We start from the raw sequence: 15,361 nt of genomic DNA, 5'->3' as shown, positions 1-15,361 counted from the left end.
ACATTTTATTAAAAATGCCAAAAGGTGTAGCTATCAAGAAAAAGCAATAAAACATCCAGTGTTTCCCGCCAAGTGCACAGTCCTTTTTTTTTACATTAAAAGTTATCTTTTTCCCCTGAGAAATAAACTTTTATTCTGCGACTACGGTAAGGTGGCAGATATCAAGTTGATATTCCTGCATGAACAAACTCCACGTGCTTCGTCTTTTAAACTCGTACAGGAACAGTTTCCAGATCTGGAGAAATGTGTCTCAGTAATGGAAGTGAATGGGTGCCGTCAGAGCGAGAGTCTGATATAAACATCAGAATGATCCGCAGCGCTCCGGTCCAGCAGTGAACATCCGGAGAAGACAAAAGATATATATAATCCAGCATTAAGATATTTTAACGGTCCATAATCCATAATAAGTCTTTAAAATGTTCTAGTCTGAATCAGGAGAGAAATCTGCACAGAGTTTAAAACAGATCCAGTGTCTGGATGTTGATGTTTTTATGGCTTATGTACTTGTATTGTAGTTAAAATCATCTTAACGCTGGATTAGTTTGATCTTCTGTCTTCTCCAGATGCGCTGTGGATTATTCTGATGTTTTTATCAGACTCTCGTTCTGACGGCACCCATTCACTTCCATTGCTGAAACACTGATGCATTTGCACTCATGCAAAACACGTTTAAGCCAAAGAACTTGCAACAGTCCACAGAAGTGTAGAAACCTCAGATGTTTTAGATACTAGAGGTGTTTTACCCGTACGACCTCCTGCATTGTGCAGAAGAACGTTGTTCTCTTAATCTCTAGATTTTGAATTCAACAATTACATTGCATCTCATTTCCTATAACAAAGCTCAAGCAAATGAAACTGGAAAGATGTTTTCCTGAAGCATTTTTGCATGCTTTGTTTCCCAGGGTCTGATACAAAACAGCGGCGTCTGTTATTTCATGCTTTCATGCTCTTCGTCTGGGAATAAAACGTCTGTAATGCTTGGTGATTATTTGTTATTTTTGTGAATGTAGTGCTGAAGATTAGACTAACATTTAAGAATATGAACCTGTAGTGTCACAAAAGTCTAAATGCATCTATTTATACGAACTGTGTGATTGAAACAGTGATTGGTTTGTCAAGTTTTAATAGCCGTTTTCTGTTTTATTGCGTTCCAGGATGCACGTTTTAGTGTTTCTGCTGCTTGACGTGTGAAGTGTGGTCAGAAGAAGCTGCTGCTGGAGATTTAGGTGAGTTATGTTTTTATTATGAGGTTTGTTGCTCTGTTTTTGCTGCCGTCTGTGCATTAAATAAATATAGGTTTGGCCGTACACAACAAAAGACACGCTGAGCATATTAAAGCATGAGAAACAATCCCCCAGATCTCTTACAGTCCGTCCCAGGCGTAGATTAGACGTGGATATACTCACTAGAGATGTAATAACGTACGTCCTTTGTGCGTTATTTAAAGCCTCCAGATGTTCATCTCTGTTACTCTCACGAGTTTCAACTGAATCAATCTCAGTTATATAACAATTATTCGACAATGCATTCCAGCTCTTAAGGAGGTTACGTAAGAATATCTAACATTATCCACATTTAAATCGATTTTTTTATTGCCATTGTGCACGCATGCAACAAACTGCAGGCTGCCACTGCATCCAGCGACGCATTTTTAGGCAAAAAAGAAATAAAGGTATTGATTTTTCCCTGCGCTCGAGTGCTATACGCCCTGTATAATGCCCTTTCAGTTCAGTGTTCGGGCCTGTAATGGCTTTAGGATGAAAGCGCTTCGTGAATCTTGTCGTACGTGTTTTGATGGACCTGCAACGAATGATACGAAGAGACGGCTGGAGGTAGAAATGTCTTGATGGTTCTCTTCATCCGGAGACGTCTCATACTAGAGCTGTTGAGTCAGGTTTATCTTGATGTTTATCGTCCATGTGAGCGTGCCTCTACGAATTTAAAACCGATCCGTCGATATATAACGGTGATGGTACGCACTGATATCAATAATAAGTCCTTCGTTCAGGGCCAGACTCCTCTTTACTTCCTCTCTGTAGGCATTGCCTCCATTTGATGGCGGTGTTAGTATCATACCGTGGTGTACTCGTGTGTTTTCAGAGAATAGAATAGAAATGGGTTTAACACACGTCCCTGTGGGACCCGGCGCCGATGGGGAGAGCTATAGAGTTATAGGAGCTCCTTCTAAGTCCTAAAAAGTCCTTGATCCTCAGGCAGATGTTACACTGAAAGCCTAGATCAGACATCTTGGAGAACAGTCTGCTTGGTGAGATGGTCTTAAAAGAGCTTTTTACCCTGATGTGCCCCCTGGGGTATTATTATTTTTACCGCAGTCACACCTTTGCCATTAAGAGGCAATATCTTCCTCCTTGCATTGATTTACAGGTGCATTTTTGACCTTAGGCAGAGTTTCGTATGTCGTGTTTTATGTCATATTCTTACCATTCTAAGTGTATTATTAATGTAATAAATAAATAGAGGGAAAAAAATGATGGCAAAAACATCAAAAAAAGCATAAAAAAGTGATGCTTGCAGGTTTAAAACAACAATCGGCAGTAGGTGGTGCTTTAATTGAGTGAGGCGTCATGCCATTCATTCATTCATTCATTCACTCATTTATTAATTAATTCATTCAATCATTCACTAATTCACGCATTTATTCATTCACTCATTCAATCATTCACTCACTCATTTATTAATTAATTCAGTCATTCATTCATTTATTCACACATTTATTCATTCACTCACTCATTCATTCACCCATTCATTCATTCATTCATTCATTCATTCATTCATTCATTTATTTATTCATTCATTCATTCATTCATTCATTTATTTATTCATTCATTCATTCATTTATTCATTCACCCATTTATTCATTCACTCATTCATTATTCACTCATTTATTAATTAATTAATTCATTCATTTATTCATTCATTCACCCATTTATTCATTCACTCATTCATTCATTCATTCACTTATTTATTAATTCTTTCACTCATTTATTAATTCATTCACTCATTCATTCATTAATTCATTCATTCATTCACACATTTATTAATTAATTAATTCATTCATTCATTCACCCATTTATTCATTCATTCATTCATTCATTCATTTATTCACTCATTCATATCACCTTTTTATTGTTATTTAAAATCAGTGTCACGCTTGCAGTTGTTTGGATGTTCAGGGAAAATTGCATTCTTGCTTGTAATTTCGAAGATGAAAATCAATAAATCATACAGAGTATGTTTCCACATCAACAAAGGTTTCTGAAATCAATTTCAATCTACAGTCAATATTTGATCTTTATGTTATTAAGTGATACAAAGCAGCATATTTATCATACGCAGGGCGCTCCGTCAGGTTTTACTAGTGGAAAAAGACTTGAAGAAAAATGTGTTTACTGAAATTAAATAAAGAAAACTAAAATAACTTAAAGCGTGAATAATGAATAAAACTGATAGACATACAGCTATATTAAATCTATAATAAAACACCAAAAATAAAATAATAAAACACCAAATAAAACGCGCAGATTACAACTTGTTTGAAGAGATTATTTGCATTTTTTTTGTTTTTGCATTTCTTTTTGTTATTACATCTTTTTTATTGTTATTTTTTTAACCTAATCAAAATAACCCAACTGCAATTTCAATGAGATTAAATAAAATACAATGTGAAAAAAATAATCTGGCCATCCGCGCTTCAGTTTAATCAAACACTGGCTTGATATATCACTCCAAGACTCCTGAAGGATCTCCCTAAGATGATTCCCACTGACTGGACACTTCTTACAGTCATCACGGTCCAGGTCCTCCCAGACTAGCTCAACTTTAACATGCATATATTGCATCAAAATGATTATTATTATTATTGCTGGTTACTTTAATGTACAGTTTTTATACCAAGAAATGATAAAGATTTATGCCGATCTCATCTAACACCAGACTTTGCCAGGGCTGTGTATGTATATGTGTGTATTTAGAGCTCATATCATTGTTTATATAATTGAAAAAAATGCTAAAAAGTGCTACTTTTGAAACAATGTTGCAAAAATCTGACCCTGACTTCAAAAATAAAATTTTTAATTGGTAAGGCTGCTTGTTAAATGTTGTATGTGTGTGTGAGTGTGTGTGTGTGTGTGTGTGTGTGCGTGTGTGAGCGTGTATGTGAGCGTGTGTGTGAGCATGTGTGTGTGTGAGTGTGTGTGTGTGTGTGTGTGTGTGTGTGTGTGTGTGTGTGTGTGTGTGTGTGTGTGTGTGTGTGTGTGTGTGTGTGTGTGTGTGTCTGCATGTGTGTGTGTGTGTGTGTGTGTGTGTGTGTGTGTGTGTGTGTGTGTGTGTGTGTGTGTGTGTGTGTGTGTGTGCGTGTGTGCGTGTGTGTGTGTGTGTGTGTGTGTGTGTGTGTGTGTGTGTCTGCATGTGTGTGTGTGTGTGTGTGTGTGTGTGTGTGTGTGTGTGTGTGCGTGTGTGTGAGCATGTGTGTGTGTGTGTGTGTGTGTGTGTGTGTGTGTGTGTGTGTGTGTGTGTGTGTGTGTGTGTGTGTGTGTGTGTGTGTGTGAGTGTGTGTGTGTGTCTGCATGTGTGTGTGTGTGTGTGTGTGTGCGTGTGTGTGTGTGTATTATGTGTGTGTGTGTGTGCGAGCGTATGTGTGTGAGCGTGTGTGTGAGCGTGAGTGTGTGTGTGTGTGTGTGTGTGTGTGTGTGTGTGTGTGTGTGTGCCACAGGAACCTGACTCCGTTCTGATCCGTATAAGGTGTAATGGTGGGATAATCACATTGTCTGAGTTTCTCCGCACTCCGTCTAATTCTGCCGAACATGTGAACACCACAGCTTTCATAAACCTCATTATCTGTCATAACTAATGAAGCTAGGTGGCAGGTTTCCATGGCGACCGCTGCATTAGGACACGGGAGAGACGCTATTGTCAGAAGTGTGTTTGTCTCTCTTTAACTCAACGCACACATGTTCTCATAAACTATAGGCTTATTCATGTACACACAGTCGTATTCTTCACATGAAGCGTTACCATAGACACCGAGGGTTTTTCTTAGTTTTGAACAGTTTTATTGTGTCTCTAATGATGTTTTTCCTAATCTGCAGCGTGATCGGAGGAAACATGATTCGTCACACAATCTAAAAGTTTTATCCTTTTATACGTTTCTCTAAAATTCTACTAGTAAAACTAGACCTGATTCAGTGATGTTATTTATTTATTATTATTGAGCTGAATGTAATATTTCGAAATTAAAACTCATTAAAGTGAATTAAATGAGCACTGAGTTGAAGAGTGACACTGTTGTCTTTCGACGCTGTGTTGTATAAAGCCCTATAGAAATAAACATGACTGGGCTTGAATCCCACGGACCGTATATTAGGATCTGAGCCATGCTCGTTTTATTCTGTGCAGCACTGACCTCTCTGACCGGTGAGAGACGGATAGATAGCAGCAGAAAACCTGCTCGTTTCAGTGTGTTTCCAGGGAGAAGCGTGTCAGGTTGAAGCTCGCTGTCCTCCTCCATCCTCTTTCTAACAAACACACGTGATGAAGACGAACTCAAACACACACATCAGTCAGTGAGGTCCAGAGAGAAGTCAAGTATCACACTCCGGAAGACTAGAAAAGTCTCATAGTTGTCGCTTTTTTCCAGTGAAGCTGCCTTTAGCTGTTCTGTACAAAACAAAACATGCTTGTGAAATGTAAAGCGGTGACTTGTGCAAGTTTATCGCTCATATTTATGAGGAAGAAAAGGTCAAAGTAAGTTACATTAAGGAATTTCGAATTGCGATGTTTTTTTGCAAAGTTTCTATCAGCTTATATATATATAAATGCATGTGTGTGTGTGTGTGATTTTACTAATTAAACTGATTTTAGCTACATTTTGCAAGAACACAAATCTAAATTGTTAAATGTACAATTTACAATCATAATAACTAGAAATTAACATTCAAACTGTAATATTTAAAATTGCAATGTGAGAACACACACACACACACAGACACACACACACACACAGACACACACACACACACTCACACACACACACACACACACAGACACACTCACACACTCACACACACACACACACATCACACACACACACACACACACACACACACACACACACACACACACACACACACACACACACACACACACACACACACACACACACACACACACACACACACACACACACACACACACACACACACACACACACACACACACACACACACACACACACACACACACACACACACACACACACACACACACACACACACACACACACACACACACACACACACACACACACACACACACACACACACACACACACACACACACACACACACACACACACACACACACACACACACACACACACACACACACACACACACACACACACACACACACACACACACACACACACACACACACACACACACACACACACACACACACACACACACACACACACACACACACACACACACACACACACACACACACACACACACACACACACACACACACACACACACACACACACACACACACACACACACACACACACACACACACACACACACACACACACACACACACACACACACACACACACACACACACACACACACACACACACACACACACACACACTCACACACACACACACACACACACACACACACACTCACACACACACACACACACACGAGACGAAGCTAAACTCAGGACTCGAGAGTTTCCCTCAAATATCTCTGTCAGGAATCTAAATATAAAAGTGTCTTTAATTACCGAAGTGAGACTCTCTTCAGAGAAGGACAGAGCATCTTCTCGTATCAGATATTAAATCACAGGCTGTTGGTCCTGGTGCAGACCGGAGGAGATCTTCTCAACAAAGCCTGAGACTCCTCCGTCTTCATCTTTTCAAATGGAAATGAGTCTTTCCTGGCCGCCATCTTTTATTTCATCTCCAGGCCTTCGGCGAGCGTCCGGCGTCCAGCACTTTGTCCCGTCTGAGCCATCGCTTTCCGGAGGACACTTGAGATTGATGAAGATCGCCTTTCATTTTCTTGAGCGTATGTTGAGCTGACGGACGCTGTGCTCTGAATCCTCCTACAGAAATCAGTGTGTGTATATATCCACATATATATATATATATATATATATATATCCAGTGATCAAATATTCATCTCAACACAGATCCGGCTCGTCCTGTCTGAATCATTGATGAAAAGACAAAGGGAGAGGATTTCTGAGAAAGTCTCTCTGCTTCTGGACTCGTGTCTGAGTTTATATTTGGACGAGAATCAGCTCAGAAAACATGATTTAATTCTTTATTAAACTGCACATTTTCTAACTTGAGGGAAAAAAGTAGTATTCACAAAAATAGTGTATTTCTTAAGAAAAAGGTCTCAGAAATGTTCTTAAAACTTCAAGTTTTTATAACTTAAGAAAAGACACAAGAACACAATGTATTCGCAAACGATTTAAGGATATTAAAGTGATCGTGTTTGAAGTGAAAAAATAGTGTTATAGTCACAAGAAAAATTAATGTTCGTAAGATTCTTTAAAACAAAAGTCAGTTGGGATTTTTAGAACTGTATAGAAATGAAGAAATGAGGTAGGAATATGTTTATTCACCAAAAACTACCAACCAAACAAACAAAAAATGGACAAAAAATGATTCAAAAGGGCTAAAAATAAATCCCAAAAATAAATAAATAAACGTTAAAATCTAAATTCTTCTTTTATTATTAGTGCTGTCAAACGATTAATAAATGTTTTTCTTTACATAAACGTGTTCGCATTGTATATTTAACATGAATATATAAATACACGTTCATGAAACCTTTACACGAGTTCATATGTATTTATTTATACTTACGTAATTTATATTATATATAAACACATTTAATATACACATATTATATATTGATCTTAGATATATGCATGTATTTGTGTGTGTTTATGTGCACATAATTATTATGTTATGTAAACGTTTATTTCGGATGCGATCATTTGACAGAAATAACTCATAGATTATATCTTGTTTCTCAAATGCATCTTGATTTAAAAATGTTTAGATGCTTGCAACAGACAAAAACAATAATAATAATAATATTAATAATAAATAATACATTGTTTGATATGCATGAACCTGAATGCATTTTGATCAGCATCATTTTGTGCTTCTTTGACATTTCAGAGATCAGTATGATATTTATTCGACTGGTTAGGAAGGCTTACAGGAAAGCTATTATAGTTTATAGTATCTTGATCTCGTGGGTCACCGGCTTTAATATCATCTATTACACGGCTTGAGGAGAGGAAATATGAAAGTTGCCTGCGGTCGGTTTAATCATTGATTTAGTCTTATCGAGTATCGGCACGGAGCCGGAGAAGACCCTTCTGTTTGAGGGAACCTTTCAGGTGTCAGTTATGATATAGACTCATGACTCTCGGCATCATGGGAAGGCATGAACGCGGATCTTCAGAACGAACCACACGTTTGAGTTTCTAAGCTGTTAGAGATGTGCGATGAGTGACTCTATACAGACGGAGCTGATGCTAAATATGGGTTATGAGTATCAGAAGATTATTATATTTCATGAACAATCCCCTGATTCTAAATAAATAAATAAGACGTGTGTATATTTGCATTTGTGCATACATATATTTTACATTTTATTTTATTGTCATATATTATTGTTGTTTTGATGTATATACCAGACTAACATTTCACTACAAGTTGTACTTCTACAAATTGTATGTGACAAATAAAAATCTCGAATCTTGAATCTATCCAATATAGCCTCTATATACACAGCTGCCATCGAAATTATCCAGAGACTATAGATACAAGCTATATATACGTATTAGAAGAGATAATGTCATAGATATTCTAAAAATAATTAATAATTATTGAACAGTATTGCTGTTTTTAGTCACTTACATCACTTTATGTATACACACACACACATATATATATATATATATATATATATATATATATATATATATATATATATATATATATATATATATATATATATATAAATATAGGTGCTGGTTATATAATTAGAATATCATCAAAAGGTTGATTTATATTGTCAGTTGTAATCATCAAAATTTAAAGAAATAAACATTTTAAATATATAGGTCTGTATTTCTATAGCGCTTTTAACAACACAGGTTGCATCAAAGCACTGAACAGAATAAAGTAGAAGAGTACAATGACAGGGATGTATAATGAAGAGAGAGAACAGTTAGTTATTAAATGCAGAGACGGTCTCTGGAATCAATTCAATGATAACCACTAGAAGTTAAGTGTCCCCAACAAAGAAGACAGAGGAACCAGAACCCCATCCATACAGAATGAAGAAAAAAAACCTTGGGAGAAACCAGACTCAGTTGAGACCAGTTCTCCTCTGACCGGACGCCCAGCACTTAACTTCCTGTTCAGTTTTAAACACAGCTGCGTCAGATAGTGTAAAGTGTGTGTGTGTGTGTGTGTGTGTGTGTGTGTGTGTGTGTGTGTGTGTGTGTGTGTGTGTTCTGGTCTCTGATGAACATAATCTCTGGGTGCTGATCCACCATCTAGTCTGGATACAAACTGTGAAACAGATTAAGAAAGAAACAGGACTAATATTAGCGTAGATGCCATTCTTTTTACGATATCAGGAGTACATTGTGTTTTAGGAGTAGTGTTCTCGGTTCCAGCTGATCTAAGTAATGCAGCCTAAAAATCCTTTAACGGATTTGAATAATAAAAAGTGTGTTGGTGTGTTATGTGTAGGCTAAGTTAAAAAGATGTGTCTTTAATCTAGATTTAAACTGGCAGAGTGTGTCTGCTTCCCGAACAGAGTTAGGGAGATTGTTCCAGAGTTTAGGTGCTAGATAGGAAAAGGATCTGCCGCCCGCAGTTGATTTTGATATTCTAGGTATTATCAAATGGCCAGAGTTTTGAGAACGCAGCGGACGTGCAGGACTATAATGTGATAAGAGCTTGCTCAAGTATTGAGGAGATAAACCATTCAGGGCTTTATAGGTAATTAATAGGATTTTAAAATCTATTCGATGTTTGATAGGGAGCCAGTGCAGTGTTGACAGAACTGGGCTAATGTGATCATACTTCCTAGTTCTAGTAAGGACTCTGGCTGCTGTGTTTTGGACTAGCTGAAGTTTGTTTATTAAGCGTGCAGAACAACCACCCAATAAAGCATTGCAATAATCTAACCTCGAGGTCATAAACGCATGAAGTAATATTTCTGCATTAGAGGTTGAAAGCATAGGTCGTAATTTAGATATATTTTTAAGATGGAAAAACACAGTTTTACAGATACTGGAAAAATAGTTGTCGAAGGAAAGATTGCTGTCCAACAGCACACCTAGGTTCCTAACTGATGATGAAGAATTAACAGAGCAGCCATCAAGTGTTAGGCTGTGTTCTAGATTATTATATGTGGGATTCTTAGGTCCAATTATTAGCACCAATTATTAGCACCAGTTTTTTATATCGACTATGCATTCTGCTAGATTCTCAATTTGGTGTGTATCACCAGGCTGTGCTGAAATATAGAGCTGAGTATCATCAGCATAGGGGGACCATTGAGAGCGTCCTGTGCAGCTGCATCACTGCCTGGTTTGTTAATTGCACCGTATCGGATCGCAAGACCCTCCAAAGGATAGTGAGGACAGCTGAAAAGATCATTGGCATCTCTCTGCCCTCTATCACGGACATCTACACCACACGCTGCATCCGCAAAGCCCACAATATAGCACAGGACCCCACACACCCCTCACACACATTACTCACCCTCCTGCCATCTGGAAAGAGATACCGGAGCAGTTGGGCCCTCACAACCAGATTGCTTAACAGTTTCTTCCCACAAGCCATCAGACTCCTCAATAACCACACCTGAATGGACTTCCTGTCCATTCATATTTATTGTTGTTTGTATTTTGTGTTCTTGCACTAATTATGCCTTTGCCTTGCTCTAATTTTGTGTTTGCACTGTTTGCACTAGTTTGCACTCAGGGTTTGCACTCTACTCCCCTGCTGTTTGCACTAGTCCGCACACTTTGCACTTTATGTGGCTAAGGCACTGTCTTAGTTCAATATGTGAGTTCTTTTGTATTGTGTTGTAAGTGTGACTCCATGTAGCACCAGGTCTTGGAGAAACGTTGTCTCATTGCACAGCTATGCGTAGTTGAAGTGACAATAAAAGCCACTTGACTTGACTTGACTTGACTTCAACTAATGCCAACATTGCTTTCTAGTCTATCCAAGAGCAGGACATTAGTAACTCTAATGAGAGCAGTCTCAGTACTATGGTACAGTTTAAAACCTGATTGGAAATCCTCGCAGATACCATTCTAAAAATGAATATAGTTGTGAGGATACTACCTTTTCTAGTATCTTTGACAGAAAAGGGAGATTAGAGATTGGTCTGTAATTTACTAAGTCTTTGGGATAAAGATGTGGTTTCTTAAAAAGAGTCTTAACTACAGCCAGTTTGAAGGTTTTGGGAACATATCCTAATGACAATGATGAATTAATAATGTTCAAAATAGGATCTATGACTTCTGGAAGCAGATCTTTTAATAGTTTAGATAGAATAGAGTCTAACATACATGTTGCTGGTTTAGATGATTTAACAAGTTTGTACAAGTCTTCTTCTCCTATAATAGAGAAAGAGTGTAATTTTTCCTCAGGAGATCTAAAGCTCACTATCTGATGTGAAACTGTAGCTGACGGCTGCATAGTTACAATTTTATCTCTGATGGTATCAATCTTAGAAGTAAAGAAATTCATGAACTCATTGCAGCTATACTCTTGGGGCATATTAGCACCTGCTGATGCTTTATCTTTTATTAATTTAGTTACTGTACTGAATAAATACCGGGGGTTGTGTTTGTTTTCTTCTAAAAGGGATGAAAAATAATCAGATCTTGCTATTTTTAATGCTTTTCTGTATGACAGCATACTCTCCCGCCAGGCAATACGAAATACTTCTAATTTGGTTTTTCTCCACCTGCGCTCCATTTTCCGGGCTGCTCTCTTTAGGGTGCGTGTGTTGTCATTATACCATGGAGTCAGATTGTTTTCTTTTATCTTTTTTAAGTGCAAAGGAGCAACTGTATCTAAAGTGCTAGAAAAAAGAGAGTGCATAGTTTCTGTTACATCATCAAGTTTTTGCATCGTATTGGATGAGCTAAGGAATTGAGATAAGTCAGGAAGGTTATTTAGAAAGCTTTCTTTTGTGGTGGAAGTGATGGTTCTACCATACTTGTAATAAGGTGCAGAGTTTACAGGTTTAACTATACAGAGTTCACACAAGACTAGATAGTGATCTGAAATGTCATCACTTTGCTGCAGTACTTCAACCATTTTAACATCCATTCCATGTGACAGTATTAGATCTAGAGTATGATTTCTACAATGAGTAGGTCCAGAGACGTGTTGTCTAACCCCAATGGAGTTCAGAATGTCTAAGAAAGCTGATCCTAATGAGTCTTTTTCATTATCAACATGGATATTAAAATCGCCAACAATTAAGACTTTATCTGCGGCCAGTACTAACTCAGTTAGAAAATCAGCAAATTCTTTGATGAAATCTGTGCTGTGTCCTGGTGGCCTGTATACAGTAGCCAGTACAAACATGACAGAAGATTTATCACTAGCACATGATTCTGTAGATAATGTTATATGCAGCACCAAAACTTCAAATGAGTTATACTTAAAGCCTGCCCTCTGAGAAGTACTAAGAATATTGTTATAAATTGTAGCAACACCTCCCCCTTTACCTTTTAAACGTGGCTCATTTTTATAGAAATAATTTTGGGGGGTAGATTCATTTAGAGTAATATAATCATCTGGTTTTAGCCAGGTTTCTGTCAAACAGAGCAAATCTAGCTTCTGATCTTTGATCAAATCATATCCATAAAGTGCTTTTGTAGAAAGTGATCTAATATTCAGCGAGCCAAGTTTTATCGTTTGCTTATTTGAATTATAGGTAGTTTTAATTTGTTGGACATTAATTAAATTATTGCTTTTGATTAGGTTTGGACGTTCTCTGCATATTCTAATTCGGGGAACAGACACAGTCTCTATTATTAGATATTATTATTAATTAACTGCCTCCTGTGACGTGAGGCAGCTAGCAGACGGTCGGTTTAGCCGGTCTGTCTGCTTCCTGACCTGGGCACTAGTTGGTCATGTTGGAGCTATAAGACTATATGCCATATTTCTAGAAGAGCGGCACCACCCCAGGAGGGATGAAGACCATCTCAACATCTCTAATGAATGAATATTAGATTAGATTAGATTAGATTCAACTTTATTGTCATTAAACATGTACCAAGTACAAGGTAACGAAATGCAGTTTAGGTCTAATCAGGAGTGCAATAAGCAGCAAGTGCAGGATATAGGTATGAATATAAATTACAAATGCACATACAGGTAATATGTACAGGAGATAAATATGAATAAATTAAATTACAGGTGAATGTGTTAAGAAACATGTGTGTGTGTGAGTGTGTGTGTGCGAGTGTGTGTATGTGTGTGTGTGTTTGCATATGTGTGTGTGTGTGTGTGTGTGCATGTGTGTGTTTGCGTATGTGTGTGTGTGGGCGTGAGTGTTTGTGTGCGTGAGTGTGTGTGTATGTGTGTGTGTGTGTGTGTGTGAATGTGTGCGTTTTTGAGTGTGAGTGTGAGAGTGTGAGAGTGTGCGTGTGTGTTTGCATGTGTGCTTAGTCCAATAAAAACAGATGTTTTATTGTGAATATGAGAAGGAACGCTGTAGAAACCCCAGCTCTGCTCTTATCACAGCAAGCGTGATTTTAGCTTTAAAAGCTTTTAACGCAGCAGCTCAGTGTTCCTTGGTCTTGCAGCCACGTCAAGCGTGTGTTAATGAGCTAAAACGCTCATATTCTCCTTTAGTTTTGCACAGAAGATGAAACATCACACGGCTTTGGAAGGACTTGAAATGAAAGGCTTTGACAACAGGAATAAAAGAGAGACTTCATGCATGTGTGAAATAATCTCCGTCTGTAAACCATTGCTCTTTTATAAAGGAAGGAATTCGATGATTTTGTGTCTAGTTGCGTTAATTTCACACAGCTGTGACATTTGAGAGGTAGTTATCTTCACGTGAGAAACAAAGCCCGCTCATATTCATGCTAATGTCCTCATGCTTCATTTAAATCTCCGACACGATGATAAGATGCAAATGTCCCTGTTAAAGCATTTTAACCTTTATGATCGCGATGAAACAGACCTCGCCGCTTTACCTTCTTCCTCAGAAGCCATTGTCAGCAGAGATTAACCTTTAGCAGACCACAAACCGGAAATGTCGTGCTTGGTGTTGCTTTTCTATCGAGTTGAAAAGGCGCTATCTTTTATTTCACGTCCTTCCAAAGCACTTTTACGAGTAAAAATACGGTAGAAAACACACAGATGTCCATTCACGCCCAGCTGTGGTCTAGCTTCATCTTCTTCGTGTGTTGTTTGGAGTCCTGTTTGATGAACGATAAAGAGAAGAGAGATCAGTCACCGGCTGTCATCGATCGATAAATCAGACCGATCATCAATCATCTCCAGGTCTGACATCTCATTGATTCCTCTACGATAATCCATAAGCACATGATTTAGCCTTTTTCTCGTGAAAAATAAGTGCATTAAATTTATCGAGCGTGCTCGTAGCGCTACAAATCTTACGAGTGCATTTTATGATATGAAAATTAATATTATGAATAAGAGGCCATTTAAAGAGAGCCACTTTCGTGTTTAGCACACTTAAGTAGACTTTTAAAAAGTTGAATTTGTAATAGTCAGATTAAAAGTGCATTTTAAATTTGTTATTTTTACATGCTGTAAAATGAAGTGCACTTGTTTTGATCAAAGTAAAGCACATGCAATAGCATTTAATACCACATTTAAAGTTAATCCTTTTTAATTGCAACTTGACCGCAAATATTAAAGTACAGATATATTTAAATGCATGACATACACGTTGTAATAGAAAGGCCATTTAAGTACTTTTTAGTTGATCATAAATGCTGTAGATTTATTTCAGAAGTACATCATTAATTAAGTCCTGTTTAAATAGGGCAAAAAGCAAGTTAAAATAAGATTTAATATAAATATAAACTATCATGCAGTGAAATGTCCAAAAACGTTACAAACCGATATTTTCCATAATTAATAAAAATATCTTAAACTAATAACTTGACCATAATAAACCATTTTTAAAGTGTATGCTAAAATAAATTTTTTTCACAAGGGTTAATATTATTTTGTTCCTTGTATTAACATAAATGTTAGCTGAAATAAAAATAA

Source organism: Puntigrus tetrazona, chromosome 13, assembly GCF_018831695.1.
Source record: "Puntigrus tetrazona isolate hp1 chromosome 13, ASM1883169v1, whole genome shotgun sequence".
Taxonomy (NCBI): Eukaryota; Metazoa; Chordata; class Actinopteri; order Cypriniformes; family Cyprinidae; genus Puntigrus; species Puntigrus tetrazona.
The sequence above is the reverse complement of the archived record's forward strand: the minus strand, read 5'-3'. Positions refer to the sequence as shown.